The 22,493-nt window shown below is 40.7% G+C and overlaps 1 protein-coding gene across 2 annotated transcripts in view; it reads right to left on the bottom strand.

Annotated features, from left to right (window-relative positions):
• RUSC2 (RUN and SH3 domain containing 2) overlaps window positions 1-21,262 on the bottom strand; it is a 57,503-nt gene extending 36,241 nt beyond the window's left edge. For both annotated transcript variants that reach the window (XM_030884177.2, XM_060300784.1), the window contains exon 1: window positions 20,964-21,262. The gene's annotated coding sequence lies outside the window, so the exon portion shown is untranslated. The remainder of the gene's footprint in view (window positions 1-20,963) is intronic.
• Between the last annotated feature and the right edge of the window lie 1,231 nt (window positions 21,263-22,493).

The following is a 22,493-nucleotide window of genomic DNA, read 5'->3' on the forward strand; positions in this document are numbered from 1 at the left end:
CCCTAGGAGCCTAAGGCTTTCCCAAACCAAAGACACTAATCCATCTCTAGTACTACCTGTTGTGGGGCATGCTCCCAGACTGCTGGTGCTTCTCCAGGGGCCCCAGATCAGATTCCAGTAGACCGAGGAAAGAAACAGTCTGATCCCAAGCTGGCAGGATAGGTCTGTCCAGGCTGTTGTCTGCCCATCACAGCTGCCTGTGAGGCCTATAGGTTAATAATAGCAACTCTGATGCGAGTGGATTAAGACAGCACTGTAGGAGGTGTTTATTTTTACACTCTGCCGTCAGTATCAAGTTCTACTGGTTACTGCCCAAATCTAGGGCAGCTTCCTGCTACAGGAGTGGCCTCAGGCTTCTCCAGGATGCTAAGTTGGATTCTGGAGGAAACAAGCCATGTTGAAACAGTTTAGTATCAACAGGGACAGGGAAGGGGAAAAAGGAACAAACAGAGCTGTCATATGTCCAGCTGTCTGGTCCCAAATCTTCGGAACCAGGCGGACCTCAATTGAGAGCTGTTGTTCATGGCATTTTCCTGAGTCAGGTAGGCCCTGGACAAGAGACTTAATACGTTGTTTTGGAAGGGCGGGCACACACACATACACACACACACACACACACACACACACACATTGGTTGCACTGAAATGACTTGGATAAAATCAAGGAAAGACTGTTACTTAACTAACCAGAAGCTCAGCCTTGTCAGTCACAAGTCCCAGATGAGTGCTGTGAGTGCTGACCTTGTGAGAAAAAGAAAAAAGCCCACCTGGGAGGGTTTTATAGGATATTTGAAATAAAGGATGGTTAGGCTGGTCCTTATTTTATTTGCACAGAATTTTTAGCAGGTATATCAAATCCCTTGAAAATTTATTTGGCCAGAGCTTCTTCCTAGAAATGACACAATAGGATAGAAATACCAAGAAACCAGCTTTCATCTGGCGAGGAGTCAGTGCCCAGAAAAATCTTTCCTGAAAGCCTCTTTCTCCCCCAAGGCCTAGAGGTTGGGGTCCCTGGGACCTTACACTTTGACCACAGTATCTGGAACTCCGTGGGTATCCCACTCACGTCCCTGAAAGGCAGTTCCTAACACAGTTTCATCTTGTTCCATCAGGCAGACAGGGATGCGAGGAGGCTGGCAGCTGGATAGCTGATGTAAATAGATGGGGACTGGCCTACTGAGAGGTCATGTGCACAGCAGGCCGCTGTGGAATGACAAAAATGTACCACATACCAGGTAGGAATGCTGAAGTGCAAAGAAAGCAGCCAAGCAGCCAAGCACACAATAACAGTGACTCCATCATCTTCCTGCCTAAGGCTGACTCATAACCATCATCAGAGACACAACATATCAACATCTCGTGGAGCAGGAAGGTAGGCTGGTGAACCATTCGTTCAGTACTTTTTCTTCTGTCATTCAAGGCTTATCTACCTGGTCATCATAACAACAACGCAGCCTCAGAAACAATCAGATATGATGACTAGAGATATAGGGTTTGATCTTAGCTTCATTTGGAAGCTACTCATGCCTAGGATAGTGGCAGGATGCCCAAGGATAGGAACACTGCTTTCATTCTTGGCTTTTTCTCTGACTTGCTGGGTCATCTTGGGGCAGGGTACCTGTCCTCTCAAAGTTCTAGGTTTACCATTTGGAAAAGGGGCTAATTGTATCTACCTTCTGGTGTTATGGCAAGAAAAAAATATTCGAACAATTAGAATAATAAATAGCAAAAATGCAGCTGTAGATGATCATACTAAGTGAAGTCAGAAAGAGAGACAAATATCATATGATATCACTTATATGTGGAATCTAAAATATGACACAAGTGAACCTATCTATGAAACAGAAACAGAATTACGGACATAGAGAACAGACTGGTGGTTGCCAAGGGTGAGAGGATTGGGGGAGGGGTGGAGTGGGAGGTTGGGGTTAGCAGATGTGAGCTATGATATGTGGAATGGATAAACTACAAGGTTCTACTTTGTAGCACAGGGAACTATATTCAATATCCTATGATAAACCATAATGGAAAAGAATATTTAAAAAATATATATCATAAATATATTAAAAATATATCATAAATATATAGAACTGAATATATATATAAAAAACTGAATCACTTTGCTATATAGCAGAAATTGACACATTGTAAATGAACTATACTTCAATAAAAAATAAGTAGCAAAAAATTTAAATGCTATAAATTCTTTGGATAAAGTATTTTAGAAATATAACTGTCATTCATGCATATAGGTAGAGAGCCCGGGCCTTATGTATTTTCCTTCTTCTAGGTCACGGTGGCCATGTTGGGAAGTGAACCTGGTCTGTGCTTGGAGGTACAGTTCCTTTCTTTCAGGCCTATAATCCCCACCACTGGTTTGAGGAATGGTTGAAACAGTTAGGAATCTGTTTATCTCGATACAAGGTATTAACTTCCACTAATGTGTAATAGAGAAAGTAGAAAAATGCAAGCAAAAAGAAATGCCTCTACTCACCCACTTGCTCCATCTACAAACCTAATTCTCCCTTACACCTGGGCCCAGGACACTGATCTGAGACTTGTATCCCTTTGATACAGGACTGAACAGTAGTATTTCAAACTAGATTTAGCCGAAAGCCCTGATAAAGCAGCATTAATGAAAGGATGTATTCCACTGCTCAGTTAGAACAAAGGCAACACTGTATTCTAAACCCAACACAAGGCTTCACTCTTTCTGGCCCGGCAATCGGCAATCGGTTAGTTTGCCAGGTCTCCAGAGCTTTTGGAGAGGAGAAATAGAAATCTATTCTTCATTGATGCTGATACCTCTTTTTCTGCAAGTGCCTACCCTAGGGTTCAAAACAGACTCTGCAACATCCTGCAGCTTCTGGTGAGCTTTCAGTAAACCCTCCTTTCAGCAAACTCTGTCTGTAAAGGGCCAGAGAGTAAATACTTAGGCTTTGTGGGCAATAAAGTTCTGCTACATATTCCAATCTCCGCCCCCACCCCCGCCGCCTTTTTTAAACAATTCTTTAAAAATGTAAAAACCATTCTCAGCTTGTGTGAATGTAAAAACCATATAAAGTTACTCTGGCGTGGGTCATAATTTGCTGACCTCTGCTCTAGACCTTAAAGCCCTCTCTATTCAAAGTATATTTCTCAAAATTCTGACTCTGCTGAGCCTGCCTAGGGATCCTCTTTCCTCTTCCCACAGGGCTGATGCATATATTTCAGAGGCAGCTCCCCCCTAAGAAGCCACTGAGGAATGTGAAGGAAGAATTCTGAGGTTATTTGTATTGAAGCTGACAGACTGGCTAATTCCCTTCATATAAAGTGCTTCAGAAACATCTGCGGAATTTAGCTTATTGCATTATCATTCTGGAGTGCAGACGGAGCCATAAACAGTCTTTATCCTTCTATTTTTGCTTAATAATACTATCCCATGCTTCTACCAGGCCATTTCTTTTTTCTTTCTTTCTTTTTTTTTTTTTCCCTTTTCTCCTGCTCCCAGGTTCCAAACCCACACTTGAATTGACTTAGGTCTCAAGTCTTTCTCTCTTCCCTATCTTGCCCACTTCTATATGTGGTATGGTTGTGGACAGCGAGCAAACTATCAACAGTTAGATGAGTTTGGACATAGTAAATATGGATGAAAGGCCTGAGGTTAGGGGTGAGCTTATTTTGAGCAAAGACTTAAGGCTGTAAATCTAGGCTCTATCACAAATAGTTAAAGGCTTTGCAAACAGTGATCAAACTACTATAGAAGCAACCTAAGAACAATGTGCAAAGGGTCAGTAATCACTGGAGTTATACCTCACCACACACCACAGGCTAGAAGGAAATGAATGACTTATAGATAAAGACTAATACTTACAATAATAATAGTCCGCTGTGCTAGATGTTTGCCTAATACTTTATTTCAGGGAAGAACCAAAAGCTACAGGCATGTCTAAGGCAAATCATAATTCACTGAGAAAGCTATTTGTTATTTTGAAAGATTCAAGTTACATTCAAAGTTCTAAAATGCCACATATTAGCTTGAGAAAATTATGGAAATAAAAACAATTGAGAAAATTATGGAAATAAAAACAATTAATATAAGAATATTCTTGAAAGTTGTGCCTGCCCATTTCATAAATAATTTAGTAAAATAACTGCTCACATCTAAAAAGGGGAGATTTTCTTGTATTTTTAAAAATCATAAATTAGGAAGCCCATAAGTTCACACGTGGATATAAACCTGACGGTTACCTTTATAAGAGAGTTAAGAGTAAAAGAATTACATAAAGTACACAGGACTATAAAGCAAGGAAGTGTATTATAATTGTTTACATACATTTTCTCTTTCCTCCTTGGTTGCACGTTAAGGATAGAGACTGTCTTATTCATCTCTGTAGTCATTTAACCTAGCCTAGAGCCTGGCACATGGCTTAAAATGTTTACTGAATTGAACTAAGGAGGAACTGAATCTTCACCAAAGTAAATTGGGAAAATTTCCTTTTCTAGAGAAGAATTTGGTTCATTACAGCTGTGGACATATTTACACACACTTAGTTCTAGTCCTCCCTCTTGGGGTATGGGGTGCTAAGAAGATAAAGGGGGTACAGTGGTTGGCTTCTGGAATGTGCAGGGCAAATATCCCCAGGTACAGCTCCTCTCCCTTCACCTCAACACTGAACTCCCTTTACTGCTAGTGCGAGCTGCAGCATGAGAACCAGAATAGCATGCTCCAGCCAGAATGACAGACATCCTCTATCCCTCTTTCGTTATCTCTCCCTGCTGAACCTCATCAGTCTTCAACTCTAGCCTGTTGGCTGCTTCCAATGGGGCTGCTGAGCATCTAGGAAAGAATGCAGGATGTGTCTCAAAAAATCCAGCACTAGCTGAGGAACAGTTTGTTTTTTCCTAAAAAAGGGCAGTCTGTAAAGTTACATAAGACTTGGCTCTCCTGGCTAGGAGCTTTTCCAATTCCAGCTGGAGAGATTCCTCAAGCTGTTTAGAGTTCAGGAAAAGGGTTTGGAATTCCCTGATTGGCTAACGTATATTGGAGCCATCTCTGGGTAGCAATGGGGAGGTTCCAGCAGAGTACACAGTAACTCTGTGTTCTCACTGCCCCTCAGTTGTGGTCCCACTGAGTTCTCCTGAGAACAGGAAATAAGCATGATCCATTTACAGTTAATATCTCAGAACAAAGACAAGCCCCACTGCCAAACCAGAGCCCCAGTGGCATCAAGCCTCTGGGGCCCCACCCAAAGGAGGCAGGACCTAGGGAATCTAATAGCCCAACCTAGAAGCACAACAAGGCTCTGGGAGGACTTTCTTCCCTGCTTTGGGCAGATGTATAGAAGAATTTGTTTGTGGCCCTGAGAACCTCAGATGCCAGTCTTGCCCAAGGACTAGATGAATCAGTCAATAAACATTAACTGAGCACCTATGAAGTGCAAGGCACTGCACTATGTGAACAAAGCAGGCCTTCATGGAGCTTATAGTTCACCTGGGGAGACTAACAAATAATTAAATAACTATGACATACAAACTATAAAGTAGGCTTCGGAATGTGCTATATTCAAAGGAAAGACAGCTAATCCAAAAAGCCATCTCTGTCCAGGGACGTCAGTTAGCATATTTATTAAATCAGGGACAAATTTATACTGAATTGACAACCCAAATTACCTGTGTTTTGGTTGAAAATTCTGACCCTTGAAGGAGTCACTAGAATCTCAATAACTTGCTCTCAGTTGAGCCCCATTTTTATTCCTATTCATTCTGCAGGAGTTCAGTCCCTATTTACATCACACACTTTTGTTTAAGGCATAGGAGCTCACTTCAACTAACAAATTACTGTCCATTTACAATGAAGAAATTGAACCCTGATTTGCTCTTTCCAGCTTCAGGCCATGCACTTTTATTTCTTTCTGGCCAACAAAGGGAGCTAGGGACTTCCCTGATGGTCCAGTGGTTAAGACTTCAAGGTTCCAGTGCAGGGGACGCGGGTTCGATCCCTGTTCTGGGAACCAAAGTCCTGCATGCTGTGAGGTGTGGTCAAAAAAAAAAAAAAAAGGGAGCTAAAAAAAAGCTGGTATGTTAACTCTGCTCTTATGGACTAATTCTGTAGCACTGGGCAAGTTATTTGATTCCCCTCAGCTTGGGTTTCTTCACCTGTACAATGGGGATAATATAGTATCTCCTCTCACAGGGTGCTGGTGGAAGTTAAAAGATATAGAAACATCTAGAACAGTGATTGGTATTTAGTGAGTGCTCAGTAAACGGCAACTATAATGAACATGAATCGGGAATCTCTTCTTTCTTTGAGCCTAGATCCCTCCTATTGCCTTTTTGAGGCTGCACTACTGTTCAACTTACCAACTCACACCAGGGAATCTTGTCACAGTCATACCCAGAGCTTTTCTTTTCAACAGGCCCACAACCTCAAATTTTTTAACCCTCATGGCTCTGTTCTTTGTCCTCCTGAAAGTTGTAAAGTGGCTCTGTCCCAGAAAACATCCTGAGGGCGGGACTTCATGGGTGGTGCACTGGTTAAGAATCCACCTGCCAATGCAGGGGACACAGGTTCGAGCCCTGGTCTGGGAAGATCCCACATGTCGCGGAACAATGAAGCCTGTGTGCCACAACTACTGAGCCTGTGTGCCACAACTACTGAAGCCCACGCGCCTAGAGCCCCTGCTCTGCAAGAAGAGAAGCCACCACGATAAGCCCGCGCACCGCAACGAAGAGTAGCCCCCGCTCGCCGCAACTAGAGAAAGCCTGCACCCAGCAACGAAGACCCAACACAGCCAAAAATAAATAAATAAATAAATTTATTACCAAAAAAAAAAAATCCCGAGGGAATACATAGAAAGGTTAGAGTAAATATGCAAATTATCTGTGAATCAAGAATTTCCCACCCAGTGAATACAGCGAATTCAGTTACATGACTACCTGAACTGCTCACTGTCAGCAGAAGACAGTGAAAGCGAGTCCTCTACATAAACTCATGGGCTGACAAGATTCTCCTTAAAGGGTCTAATTATTTCCAGACATGTATCCCAGGAGACCCTATCCAAGTCCCATAGCTTCTGCCGTAGAAAAGCTCTCAAGTCTATCCTCTCTTCTAATTCCTACAATCAGTGCTCTAATTCTAGGCCCTCCTTCAACACCTCTTTCGAGGATTATTAATTCAGTCTTTGGGCAGATTCCTATAGGCCAGGAAGTGGTAAACAAAATAGATGCTATCCCTGCCCTCATGAAGTTTACAATCTAGTGGAGGAAGGCAGACAAACAATCACATAAATAAAAATATAATTACAAAGTGTGATAAATGCCATGAAAATAAAGTACAGAGTATTAAGCGGATCTGATTAAGACTGACTAAGGGCTTGATTAAGAGGTCAGGGAAGGCCTCTCTGGGAAACTGATGTTTAAGTTCAGCCTTGAAAGGTTAGTTGAAGGGAATTTAAACAGGTGAAAAGTTGGGGACAACATTACAAGCAGAGGAAATGACATGTGTGAAAGGGCCTGAGACAGGAAAGTGGTTGGTGTCTTAGAAAAACTGAAAGAAAACGAGCGTCTTTGAAAGTGTCCATTTTATTTGGCAACGGGGAGTTCACTGGTGATCTTGACATAAACAATTTCAGGGGTGTGGTTAGTGGAAATGAAGCTAGACAGCAGAGGGTGCAAAAGTGAATGGAAAATTGAGCAGACAGTCTGGGTGGTCAAAAAAGGTTGGCTGTTAAATGAGACAGTCAATACCCAGAGGGTGATGTGGTGTCAGGGGATTTTTAAATTAATATTGATTTTATCAAATTAATATATGCACATGATTACAAAGATAAATTGTAGTATAAAGTTTATGATGGAAAATAGCAGTCCCCAGCTCTACCCCTTTCTACCTCTGTGTCCTTCTCCAGAGACCACTACTTTCAAATCTTTTAGCTGTCTCATCTGGCATTTATGTTCATGTTTATAAATCATATGTGTATTTAATTATTTCTTGATTTTAAACATTCTCTTGACTTCCTACATCCACCACCTTCCTCACAATTTCTTTTTTTTTTTAATATTTATTTATTTGGCTGCGCCAGGTCTTAGTTGCAGCATGCAGGATCTTTTTCAATTGATCTTTGTTGCAGCACGTGGGATCTAGTTCCCTGACCAGAGATCGAACCTGGGCCCCCAGCATTGGGAACACAGAGTCTTAACCACTGGACCACCAGGGAAGTCTCCACAATTTCTGATTTAATTAATATCCAGTGTTTGCTATGACTTGGTAGTCTGTGGACCCTTATTATTACTGCATAATTTATAATTTAATTTTACTACTTGACTCTCTTTTGTTTATTTTTCTATATATTTGTCCCTAAATCCTCACAAATTCTCTAGCGGAATGGTAAAAATTGCTCTCAATCTAAATCTAACTTTCCATATGGTCAAACACAGTTCCTTTTTGTTTCCCCCTGGAACATAATCCTTCTGGAACTTTCTTTTCTGATACATTCTGAATTGACTCTCCTCTCTGGCTTACAACACCACTTCATGCTGGACTTCTCTCTCTCATCATGCTAGGAATTGCCTTTGCCTCTCTTCTGTTAGTTGCCCTGTGTTCTAGATCCCATGATTTCTTCTTTCTTGTTGGGAAGTCCCTGTCTGTAAACTTTAAAAAAAAATGACAGATTAAAAATTTCTCTATATCCCTAGTTTTCTAGATTTTTATGATGAGGTACCCTGGGGTAGGCTATTTTTATTTGTTGTGCTGGGCACTCAGTGGGCCCTTTCAATTTGGAGACTTGTGTCTGGGAAATACACTTGGTACGCTTTCTTTTATTTTTTTATAACTTTGCCTCCACTGATGTTGAAGGTTTAGAAAGGAGGAATTAAATGATGAAGCAACACCCCTGAGAAGCAGTAGTGGCTCAAGAATTTCTATATAAGGCTTCCCTGGTGGCGCAGTGGTTAAGAATCCGCATGCCAATGCAGGGGACACGGGTTCGAGCCCTGGTCCGTGAAGATGCACATGCCGCGGAGGAACTAAGCCCATGCGCCACAACTACTGAGCCTGTGCTCTAAGAGCCCATGAGTCACAACTACTGAGCCCACGCGCCGCATCTACTGAAGCCCGCGTGCTCTGGAGCCCGTGCTCCACAACAAGAGAAGCCACCGCGATGAGAAGCCTGTGCACCGCAAGGAAGACCCAACACAGCCAAAAATAAATAAATTAATTAATTAATTTTAAAAGTTTACATACAAATAGAAATCAGAATGGCATTCGGCTTAACAATGATGGAATCTAATTAGTAACCAGTGGAGCAGTACTTTCAGATTTCTGAGAGGAATTGATTTCTAGCCTAAGGTTTCATGCACAGCCAAATTATCAACTGTGAGAGTTTAAATATATATACTTTCAGACATTCATTTCAAAAATGTTCCTACTATGTATCCTTTCTTAGAAAGCTACTACGGAATATGCTTCAGCAAAATGAGCCAAAAATAATAAATAAAAAAAATAGATTAAAAAAAAAAGGATTTCTATATAGGTTGAACTTAGGATCAGCAAACAAATCAAAAGAGGTGTGTGGAAGTGGGGTGGCATCAGGGAATTGTCTTGAAGTTCCATTTGTATAGCAATCAGTGTTTTTACTCAGAGTATAGGTTTGTTTGGGGTAGTTTACAAAGTATATCATTTAGGTTTAATACTCTCTGCTGTATAAAAACATCTCAAAACAGCTAAACAATAGAGGGTATGCAATCCAGTTCACCAGGGAGAGATTAGCTTTTGTTAAGAGGTGAGATACTCCTCCCTGCAACTAGTGAAGAGAGGATGGCTATAGACAGATTTGCAGATTGGTGGTAGGAAGTAAGAAAGTTCATGTTTGATGGCTTCCTTTTTCTTTGAGGTATATGAGTCAAGGTCATCATAGAGTATATGGAAGGAAGATGGGAGGGTCAGAGGTTGAGGAGGGTAGTGAAGGTATAAAATATTTGTTATAAAGAGTAGAGGAATAACCTTGTAACAGAAATATAGTAAGACTGCTGGCCAGCATAAGTTTGGTGATGATGAAAGTGATACTAAACCTACTGGACTGTACAATTTTCTCTAGCTGTTTAAGTACAGACAAATAAAAGGTAAGGGGTTATTATTCAGAGTTAGGTTCATTACTAGGTGAGTACATTTTTAAAAGAATGATTGTAATATCAATGAAGTTTTAAAGATGTTAAAGGACTACCAGTGAGGATATTTCAACAACTGAATAGAATACACTAAGCCATAAACCATAAAGCCTAAACAGCAACATGGATAAATGTTTATGAAACAAGGTTAATTAAAAGAAAGCAGAATACAAAATAATTTTAATGCTAACAGTTATATTCCTGCAAAATTATATATGCATGTAAACAGAAAGGATAGGCAGATAGGATTACAGGTGAATTAAATTTCTTTTATTTTGTTATTGTTTTATTTTTTAATTGTTTTTGTATATTTATTTTAATTTTAAAAACTCTTACTTATGTTCATGTTCAGCTCAGTTCATAGATCTTTTTTTGGAAAGAGCTTTATCTAGTCTACCAGTCATAACTGACCATTCTGTCTTCTTTAAAAGTTGCTCTATAGGGCTAAAACCAAATTCATCATAGGACCAGTCTATAATTTCTGTGACTGTCACTAAATTCATGGATCCTTGGTGATAGAGAAAAAAACCTCAGAAATGTAGCTGATTTGCTGAACTAGGCTTAAAGTCAGTTCAGCTGTCATAATTTATTCATTTATTCTACAAATATTTATTGAACTTATACTATTTGTCTGGCATTGTGCTGGGCACCAGTGAGACAGGCTGGGACCTGAGATCCTTTGCTGCAGCGCTGCAGTGCTTGTACCTGGACACACCTCTCCTTCAGCAACAAAATACAAAGACACTGTCCGGGACTAAAAATAATTGCATGCCTGCAGTTAGGGTAAATTCTGGACCCAAAAGATACAAAGAGACCAAAAAACCCAACTGCCACTTTTGAAGAGCCTGGAGCAAAAGCAGGGGGTGGGGAGCAAAAGCAGGGTCCTGCGGATGCCCCCTGCCCACACCACCACCTAAGGGGTGGGCAAAACACCTAAGCCACCCCTCTGGCCGGAGCTCTGGACACACTCCTACCCTCATCCCATGTAAGAAACAAGTTTGCTCCCCCTCGGGGAGCCAACAAGCAAGGGAACATGTTGTTTGTTCTCACTGCCCACTGCTGCAGCAGGGGCCCCAATAAAGCCTTGCCTGAATTTCTTGTCTGGACTCTGATCAACTTCTACTGATTAAGGAGGCCAAGAACCCTGGTTGGTAACACCAGGAATATAGAGCAGAAAATAGAGTCTTTCACAAGTTGGGGAAAAAAAGGACAGGAAAATCTTTGGCCCAAGACTGACAATCACAAAGGGCTTCAAATTAGCCTTTTATCCTTATTTACACATGAAGTTATAACTGTAGTCATTAAAAAAAAAACAACTCTTTTGACATATAATTCACATACTATAAAATTCACTTTTTTAAAGTGTACAAGTCAGTGGTTTTTAGTGTATTCACAGAGTTGGGCAACCATCACCACAGTCTAATTTCAGAATATTTTATCACCCCTAAAAGAAACCCTATATCCATTGATCTTGCATCCTACAATCTTCAACTCATTTATTAGTTATAATAGTTTTTTTTGTGGCTACCTTAGCATTTTCTATATACAAGATCATGTTATCTGCAAATAGTTCTACTTCCTTCTCAATCTGAATATCTTTTATTTCTTTTTCTTGTCTATTTGCTCTGGCTAGAACTTCTAGTACAATGGTGAATAGAAGTGTTGAGAATGACCAACTTTCTCTTATACTTGATCTTAGAGGGAAAGCTTTCAGTTGTCTTTCACCATTAAGTATAATGTTAGCTACAGGGTTTTTTATAGATGCCCTTTACCAGGCTGAGGAAGTTCTACTTCTAATTTGTTGAGTGTTTTTATCATGGACTTGTCAATTTTTTTTTCTGCATCTACTGAGATGATCATGTGGTTTGTCCTAAACACAGTCATTTTCATATTACAAAATGAATTTGTTAAGGTAAATATTTTAAATATACCAAAATTATTAGAATTCTGCTTTGGATTTCAATCATTTTTAACACATGAAGAACTTAAAAAATGGAAGAGATCAAGCTCTCTCTCTGGATCTTTCAGAGACCCTGGATTCAAAGACTATTTCTGCCCTCACAGAGTTTACAGCTATGTAAATAACGCGTTAACTGCTGTAATGGAGCCCCAGACAAGGCCAATGATAGCACAGTGGAAATTATACCCAAATTTGCAGGGGGTCATCAGGAAAGGTTTCGGAAAGGAGTCATATGAGTAGATTCTTAAAGGAGGAGTAGAAATATGCATGCAGGTCAGGGGAAGGATTTCAATCAGAGAGAACCATATGTATAGAGTTCTTTATATTATTCAGCCATGAGAAAGAAAGAAATCTTACCATTGTGACAATATGGATGGACCTTGAGGGCATTACGCTAAGTTAAATAAGTCAGAAAGAGAAAGACAAATACTGTATGATATCACTTATATGTAGAATCTTAAAAGGCCAAATTCATAGAAACAAAGAGTAGAATGGTTGCCAGGTGCTGGGGGGTGGGGGAAATGTTGGTCAAAGGGTAAACATTTCCAATTATAAAATGAATAAATTCTGGGGATCTAATGTATAGCATGGTGATTATAGTTAACAATACTGTATTATATATTTGAAAGTTGCTAAGAGCGTAGATCTTAAATGTTCTCACCACAAAAAAGAAATGGTAATTATGTAAAGCGATGGAGATTTAACTATCCTATTGTAGTAATCATTTTCCAATATATGAGTGTATCAAATCAACACACTGTACATCTTAAACTTACACAATATTATATGTCAGTTATATCTCAATAAAATTGGAAAAAAAATAAAGAGAGAGACAGTTTGTCACAGAAATCTGTACCCAATAGCCTCAGACTCAGGACATAGACTCCCAGAGTATTTATTGAAAGAAGGTGTACCGAAGTCACAACAGAAAACTAAAGATCTGACCATATAGAAACTGTAAAATTCTAGATGTCAAGTCATAAACAAAATTAAAAGACAAATATTTGACACAAATATAACAAAATGCCAATATCCTTATATGTAAAGAATTTATGTGAATTGATTGCTAAAACCTAAGATCTTTTTTTAAAATTGAGGTAAGAACATATAGCATGAGATCTATTCTCTTAACAAATTTTTAAGTATATAGTGCATTATTGCTAACTATAAGCATAATGTACAGCAGATCTCCTGAACTTATGCATCTTGCGTAATTCAAACTTTATACAGGTTGAACAGCATCTCCCCATTTCCCTCTCCTCCAGCTCCTGGCCACCACCATTCTACTTCTTGCATCTCTGATTCTGACTATTTTAGATTCCTCATGTAAGTGGAATCATGCAGTATTCGTTCTTTTGTGACTGCCTTATTCACTTGAAATAATAGGAAAATGGGCAAGATATGAGCAAACAATAAGATTTAAAATACTATCTTTTGTTTATCAATTATCAAACAAAATAATAATAGTTAAGGGAAGGAAAGTAAAATAGGCATTTTCACACTTTGCCAATATAAGCATATTTTGGTACAACCTTCATATTGAGGTTGGGGGTAAAAAAATATATATATATATATTTTTGAATATATATATTCAAAAATAGAGCCTGTGCTCTGCAACAAGAGAAACCACCGCAATGAGAAGCCTGTGTACCGCAATGAAGAGCAGCCCCTGCTTACCGCAACTAGAGAAAGCCTGTGTGCAGCAACGAAGACCTAACACAACCAAAATAAAAAAATAAATTAAAAAAAGATACTATCAAAAATAAAAAAATAAAAGGAAATGATTAGCCTTACAGAAAAACTCTAGCTATCTACAACGTACAGGGAATAGGTTGGTCTGATAACAAAGTTTGTCTGTATCTTTAAATAAACAGAATACAACATCCTTCAGATAATAAGAAAATAACATTTTGTAAGAGAAACAACTCTTGGATGAAAGGGATCAGCACTAGGTCCCCAACTCTCCCATCTTGAGTTTTTGCTTTTTTCCTTGGGGTCTTCTAAATTCTATCTATACTGACTTTAGGAATATGCTTATCTCCTTTTTTTTCCTTTACCTGAACATGGATAAAAAATAATTTTTCATTTTTCCCTAAGTACACTAAATATAAGGCTGCATTTTCTTTCTTAGAATAATTATACAAAAAAAGAAAGGAAGCACAAAAGTATAAAAACAGGTAAACAAGTTAAATATAGATTTTAGGATTCTAAGATAAACTTAAGTATAAACTTTGGACCCTAAAATAACTAAATCTAGCCAGAAGTTGGCTGGCCCTTTTTTCCCCTCTCCACCCAGTTATCAATTTGTTGTCCTTGACCACAGGACCACACAAGAAGCCAAAACCACAGAAGACATTTCAGAGCTGTCTCATTTCCTAGAGAAGATAAAAGACTAACTTATTAAACCAAGAATTCCAGAGAACAGAAGTTTTCTTCTTTAAGTATCAAAATTAATTTTTTTTAAACTTTAGGTATTTTGATAAAACTCTTTTAAAATGTACACTTTCACTTGCACACTTTTTTTTTTTTTTTTTGCGGTACGCGGGCCTCTCACTGCTGCGGCCTCTCCCGTTGTGGAGCACAGGCTCCGGAGGCGCAGGCTCCGGACGCGCAGGCTCAGTGGCCATGGCTCACAGGCCCAGCCGCTCTGCAGCATGTGGGATCCTCCCAGACTGGGGCACGAACCCACGTCCCCTGCATCGGCAGGCGGACTCCCAACCACTGTGCCACCAGGGAAGCCCCCACACTTTTGTTTTAATCACAGTGTATAGGCTATAACTTAACTTTTTCTTGATGACTCACTGTTAACACTAATATACTATGCTAAAATATAGTTTTGTTCTCAGCATCTATTATTGACTTACATCCTTAAGCATCAAACCAAACCAATCATCAAACCCCTAAGACTGTGTGTTAAGAGTAAATATGGTTTTGCCACTTCTATTCAACATAGTATTGGAAGTCCTAGCCAGAGCAATTAGGCAAGAAAAAGAAATAAAAGGCATCTGCACTACTGTTGGCAGATGACATGGTCTTATATGTAGAAAACCCTAAAGATCTACCTCCCCAACTCTTAGAATTAATAAATGAATACAGCAAAGTTTCAGGACACGAAGTCAACATATAAAACATATAAAATCAGTTGTGTCTCTAGACAATAATAATGAAAAATCTGAAAAGGAAATTAAGAAAATAATTCCATTTACAACACATCAAAAAGAATAAAATATGTGGGAATAAACTTAACCACTGAAAACTATAAAATGTTACTGGAAGAAATTAAAGAAGATACAAATAAATGGAAAGATATCCTGTGTTCATGGATGGTAAGACTTAATATTGTTAAGCTGTCAATACTTGCAATATTCGACAACATGGTTGGACATTATGCTAAGTGAAATAGGCTAATCACAGAATGACAAAAACTGCCTGATTCCACTTGTCTGAGGAATATAAAATAGTTTAATTCATGAATCAAAGAGTGGAATGATGGTTGACTGGGGGAGAGGGAAATGAGGAGTTGTTGTTCAATGGGTATAAAGTTCAGTCAAGCAAGATGAATAAGCTCTAAAGATCTGCTGTAAAACAATGCACCTACAGTCAATAATATATTGTAAACTTAAAAATTTGTTAAGAGGGTAGTTCTTTCCACAACAACAAAAGGATGTCAACTGCCCAAAGCAATCCACAGATTTAATGCAATCCCTTTCAAAATCCTAATGATATTTTTTGCAGAAATAGAAAAATCTATCCTAAAATTTGTATGAAATCGGAAAGGATCCTGAATAGTCAAAAAAAATCTTGAAAAAGCAGAACACAGTTGTAGGACTCATACTTCCTTACTACACAGCTTACAGTCATCAAAAGAGTATGGTACTGCCTCATGCTGGTCAGAATGGCCATCATTAAAAAGCCTACAAATAACAAATGCTGGAGAGGGTGTGGAAAAAAGGGAACCCTCCTACACTGTTAATGGGAATGCAAGTTGGTGCAGCCACTGTGGAAAACGGTATGGAGGCTCCTCAGAAAACTAAAAATAGAATTACCATATGATCCAGCAATCCCACTACTGGGCATACATCTGGACAAAACTATAATTCAAAAAGATACATGCACCCCTATGTTCATAGCAGCACTATTCACAATAGCCAAGACATGGAAACAACCTAAATGTCCACCAACAGATGAATGGATAAAGAAGATGTGGTATATATATACAATGGAATACTACTCAGCCATAAAAAAGAACGAAATAATGCCATTTGCAGCAACATGGATGCAACTAGAGATTATCATACTAAATGAAGTAAGTCAGAAAGAGAAAGACAAATACCATATGATATCACTTATATGTGGAATCTAAAATATGACACAAATGAAACTATCTATGAAACAGAAACAGAATCAGGGGCATAGAGCATGGACTGGTGGTTGCCAAGGGGGAGGGGGTGGGAGAGGGATGGACTGGGAGTTTGGGATTAGCAGATACAAAGTGGTATATACAGAATGGATAAACAACAAGGTCCTACTGTATAGCACAGGGAACTATATTCAATCCTGTGATAAACCATAATGGAAAAGAATATCAAGAAGAATGTGTATATATGTATAAATGAGTCACTTTGCTGTACAGCAGTAATTAACATAACTTTGTAATTCAACTATACTTCAATAAAAGATAAATTAAAAAAAAAAGAGTGTGGTACTGGCATAAAGACAGACACACAGACCAATGAAAGAGAACAGAGAGCTTAGAAATAAACCTGGCATATCTGGTCAAATGATACTCGACAAGAATGCCAACACTATTCAAAGGGGAAAGGAAAGTCTTCAACAAATGGTGTTAGGAAAACTGGATATCCACATGCAAAAGAATTAGATTGGGCCCTTATCTTACACATCATACAAAAATTAACTCAAAATGTATCAAAACCTAACCATAAAAGATAAACCTATTTAAAAAAACTTAGAAGAAAACACAGGGGAAAAGTTTCATGACACTGGATTCGGCAATGATTTCTTGGCTGTGACACAAAAAGCACAGGCAACAAAAGAAAAAAATAGGTAAACTGGATCTCATCAAAATTTAAAACCTTTTGTGCATCAAACGATACTATCAACAGAGTGAAAAGGCAACGCATGAAATGGGAGAATATATTTTCAAATCATAATATCTGATAAGGGACTTCTATCCTGAATATATAAAATACTCTTACAATTCAACAATAGAAAGACATATAACCCAATTAAAAAATGGGCAAAGGATTTCAACAGACTTTTCTCCAAAGATATAAAAACAGCCAATAAGTACATGAAAAGATACTAAACATCACTAGCCATTAGAGAAATGCAAATCAAAACCACAAGATACCATTTCACACCCATTAGGATGACTATTATTTAAAAAACAAAACAGAAAATAAGTGTTGGCAAGTTTATGGAAAAACTGGAATGCTTCACATTGTTGGTGGAAATGTAAAACGGTAGAGCCACTGTGGAAGATGGTATGGCAGTTCCTCAAAAAATTAAACACAGAATTACCATATGATTCAGCAATTCCATTTCTGGGTATATATCCAAAGGAATTGAAAACAGGGACTCATATTTGTACACCAACGTTCATAGCAGTTTTATTCACAATAGCCAAAAGGTGGAAACAACCCAAGTGTCCATCGATGAATGTGGATAAAAATAATGTGATATATACATACAATGAACTTTATTCAGCCTTAAAAGGGAAGGAAATTCAGATGCAAGCTATCACATGGATGAACCTTGAAGACATTATGTTAAGTGAAAATAAACCAGTCACAAAGAGACAAATATTGTATGATTCGACTTATATGAACTACCTAGAGTAGTCAAATTTATGGAGAAAGAAAGTAGAATGGTGGTTGCCAGGCGCTGGGGGAAGAGGAAATGAAGAGTTAACCGTTTAATGATTATGCAGTTTCAGTTTGAGAAGATGAAAAAATTCTGGAGATGGATGGTGGTGATGGCTGGGCAACAGTGTGAATGTACTTAATGACACTGAACTATATATTTAAGAATGGTAAAAATGGTAAATTTTATATTATATATATTTACCACAACTTAAAAAAAAACAGTAAACATGGTACAAGAGAAGTTCTACTGTGAGTTGTTAACTTTTCGTTAGAATGCACTCCACACCCCACCCTCATCCCTTGAAGTTAATCCAGAGCAATGTTTATATCTGGCCACTCAAAATAATATGCTCATTTTGCAAGACAGACTCATTTGACAGGAATTACAATATCATATGTCAATGTTTGATGGGTGTTTTCTGGGTAACCTAAACACTGACCAATTGCACTATCTCTACAGAGCCTGCCCTTACCCTAACATGCAGTCAGTGAGCCATCTCAGTCAAGTGACATTTAATAGGGTGCTCAGTCATTGTGTATGAGCAACAGAAGAAAAGGATGAGTTATTGTCCTAAAGTTGCAGAGAGAAAAACAGAACACATAAGCCTTCCCATGAACTAGGGTTGCCAGATTTAGCAAATAAAAATACAGGACACCCTGCTGTTTATCTGAAATTCAAATTTACCTTGGCATTCTGTATTTTATCTGGCAACACTCTGAAGTATTGGAAGTGAAGAAAAAATAAATCAAACAATCCAGAGTGTTTTGGGGCTACTGAGGTCTTAACAGGGATCCTAGACAGGGAAAAGTAGAAAAGCCCATTAAAAACATATTGGTTAACAAAAAAAAAAAGTACTGGTCTCCAGATACCATGCCCCTGCTTAATTCAGCTTAGGAGCTCTTTCCTGCTTTCAGTATCACTTTGTAAAGTTACAAAGATAAGTCAGAGAATGGTAGAAAGAAAAAGTAAAGAAGGATAAATCAAAGTTAGAAATGGGTGAGAACATACCCAGCTTCCAGTTAGGCAGGCCTTGCCTCAAAAAGGAACCTTAAACATTTAACAAAAAGGAACCTTAAACACTTAACATAAAAATCAGAGGAAATCAGATTCTGACCTGGCTCAAAGCAGAAAAGAAACAATGATGGTGAGTGTGCTATAGTCATACAGTAGGAGGGACACGGGTAGCAGAACACCAGAGAGAGTGGTGGGATCTCCCCTCTCCCCTAAACCGTATCACTGCTTAATTTCCACGGAGCCTGCTAAGAAACTCCAGTCACTATTTTACCTAGTAATATGCTGAGCCCCAGTGACAATAATGCCACTATTAGTCAGGCAACTACTTAGCTTATAAACTCCCGCAGCTTGCCAGCCATTGTTTCATCACTCAGCAATATCATCCACTTCTCCACGGAACCGGGGCCAAAACTGAGGTCGCCGAACCCTGTCTTAGCTTCAGGAAACTGAATCTGTTCAGGTCATCCTCTTAGGAATCAACAAAAACAGGTTTCAGGCTTTCTGTTCTTTGAGAATCCCATCTTTAAAAGGCCTGTGTTCTTGTTTATTACTGACACTGTTCACATAGCAGTAACCCCTGCCTGATTCTGGTCTAATGAGATATAAATGGCCCATATGACCTGATCATACTTCAGTAGTATTTAGGAATCTTTCATATTTCTCACACTAGGCCAGCCTGGGATGTCTACCCCTCCAGTGGAGGAAAGGGGAGGGGAGGTATCCAGGAGCTAAAAGGGTAAAATAACTGAGGTCATTCCTCCAACCTGTCCTGAAGCACTAGCTGACCAGCTACAGTGAGTAAGGTTTAAAGACTGTGGCTAGTCTCCACAGTTCTTCTTTAGAGGGAGCAGTTAGTCGCTAGGGCAAGAGGAGGGGCGTCACCTGGGTAAAGCTCTTTCAAGATTATCTGGGCAGCCTCTGAGGCACACTGACCAATAAAAATTTCTGCAGCCTTGGCCCTGACTTTTTTTTTTTTTTTGTAAACAGAACATAAAGGGAAATCAGCTGGTAAATAGAAGCTTCTATGTAAATGACATTAGATGCATGAATTGAGACTGAATATGTTCAGTTCTATGCTCCCAACATAAGCACCACAAGTAATCCCCTAGATGCCCTTCCTTTTTTCCCACTTCATGTAACTAGTGACATTTTTCCCACTAAAGCACTCTGCCTCACAGCCTCTGCATTGGTCTCATTCATTCACCCACCCATTAAATATTTACTGCTACCATGTGCCAAGCACTGTGCTGGGCGCTGGAGATACAAATTAATAATGTACGGTCCTTGCCTCCAGGGCAGTCCCATGGTGTCCTCAGGGCCAGCCTGGTAATCCCAAGCCAGCCCTGGGCAACGGGAACACGGTGCCCTTTGCAACAGGTAAGAGCGGTAGTAGGGGACTGGCAAACTGCCAGTCCAAAGGTTTTCCCAAGGTAAAATGGGATGTGAGAGCGATCCCAGCCCGGCTCAGGCAGACACCAAGTTGGGAAGCAGGGGCCAAAGGGGCGGAGGGCGCAAAGGACCCGGTTGTGCGGAGGACCCCGCCGCAGTCGCCGGGCTGAGTGCTAAGCGGCCGCGCTACCCCAGAGCCGTCACTGGAGATGTGGGTACAACGATGACTACTGGGCGCGAGTCAGCTGAGGGGGTGTCTCCGAAGGGACACTTTGAGGAGACAGTTGGGGTGGATCTGGGGTGACGCCCAAAAGGATGGTTGGTCCTGGGTGTTTGAGGGTTCGGCGGATGGCAGAGCTGAAGGGTCAGGACAGGACTGAAGACGAGGTCGGTCCAGAGGGTCGAGGAAGACCGGAGGGTGAGGTTGCGGCGACGAGGGGGAAGGGCGGAAGGGAAAGGGCGCTAAGGGTTGGATAGGTGGGCAAACTGAGGGCTTTTCTCCTAAGGGATCATTTGGAACGCGAGGGCAGTGGGTCTCCGGGACTTCTTCCGATCCCGAAGAGACGTCCTACCTGGTTTCTCGCCTCAGTTTAGTCCTACGGCGTAGGCGGCGGCGTAGTCTCGCGCCCTGCAGGGGTCGTGTTGCAGCCTGGACCAGCAGGCGCCCCCCTTCTCTCAGACAGCTTGGTAACGTCCGGTCCCCCCTGCAGCTGTGGCGCCGATGGTCCGATCTGAATTGCCTTCATGCCGCCCCTCAGGACGGCCAGTGGTTCGGTCCGCTGTGGGCCAGCGGGTGCTCGCCCACCTCCCCGCTCCTGCGGCTATGCGCGCAGCGAGTCACGCGCAGTGCTTTCCCGCGAGGGGAGCGAGCGGCGAGGCTTCAGCCGTGGCCCCGCCTTCTGCGGCGGCGCCCCGCCCCTTCGGGGGTGGTGCCGGGCTAAGCGGGCTGGGGTGTACTGGAACCCGGAGAACCCTCGCCCGCAGCCTAATTGCCCTGTGGAAGGCAGGTACATTTGCGCATCCACCTTAGCCTAATGCCGCGATTCTCTGCCCGACACCGCAGTAGAACCTCTTGGGAAAAACAGAAAAACAAAACTAAAGCCTGCCCTCAGCCGAGACCAGTTGAACTGGAAGCACGGGTAGGGTGGAGTAGGGGTGGGATGGTGCCCAGCCTTGATATTTTTAAAAGCACCGCATGCGTAGCCAGGGTTAAAAAGCCCGGTAAAACCTAGAACGGACAAAGACTGTCTCCTTTGGCTAAAAATTTAGTCAGGCTTTTCTGGGTCTGCCCTGGACTTAGGTTGACTTTGGGCTTTCCTCTTTGTCCTTGTAGAATCCAGTTTGAGCAAGGATCTCACTAAATCAGTTTATTGGAAGTTCTCCGCCCTTGGTATCTGACCATCCTTGGTGTCTTATCACCTTGGCCTGCCTTCAGCACGAATTCTGTTGAGTTGGTCTACCAAGAATCCCCCTTACCCCTGATGTTTCTTCTTAGTAACTGCTATGATCATGTCCCTCCAAAATTCAGATGTTGAAATCCTAACCCCCAAAGATTAGTAGGTGGGGCCTTCGGGAGGTGATTAGGTCATGAGGAGCTCTCATGATTAGGATTAATAGTTTTATAGAAGAGATCTCACAGAACTCCCTAGCCCAGTCCTCCAGGTGAGGAAATCTGTGACAAGAGAGCACTTAGCAACCATGCTGGCACCTTGATCTCAGACTTACAGCCTCCAGAACTGTGAGAAATTTGTTTATAAGCTACTCAGTCTGTGTTGTTTTTTGTTTGTTTGCTTGTTTTGTTTGGCCGCGTCGTGGGGCATGCAGGATCTTCGTCCCCAACCAGGGACCGAACCCGTGACCCCTGCATTTGGAGCACAGAATCTTAACCACTGGACCACCAGTGAAGTCCCTATGGTGTTTTATTATAGCAGCCAGAGCAGATTAAGGCTGTAATTTTCCACCCACTGACCCCTACCCTGCTCCTTGGCTAATAAATTACCACTTGTCTTTGTTGGGGTCTGAGCTGAACTCAATCTCTCCCCCACTGCAGCACCCATTGCAGTGGTTCCTATAGCTACTTCATGGTCCCTGCCCCCCTCAGC

The sequence above is a fragment of the Globicephala melas genome, chromosome 6 (genome assembly GCF_963455315.2).
Source record: "Globicephala melas chromosome 6, mGloMel1.2, whole genome shotgun sequence".
In the NCBI taxonomy this organism is placed as follows: Eukaryota; Metazoa; Chordata; class Mammalia; order Artiodactyla; family Delphinidae; genus Globicephala; species Globicephala melas.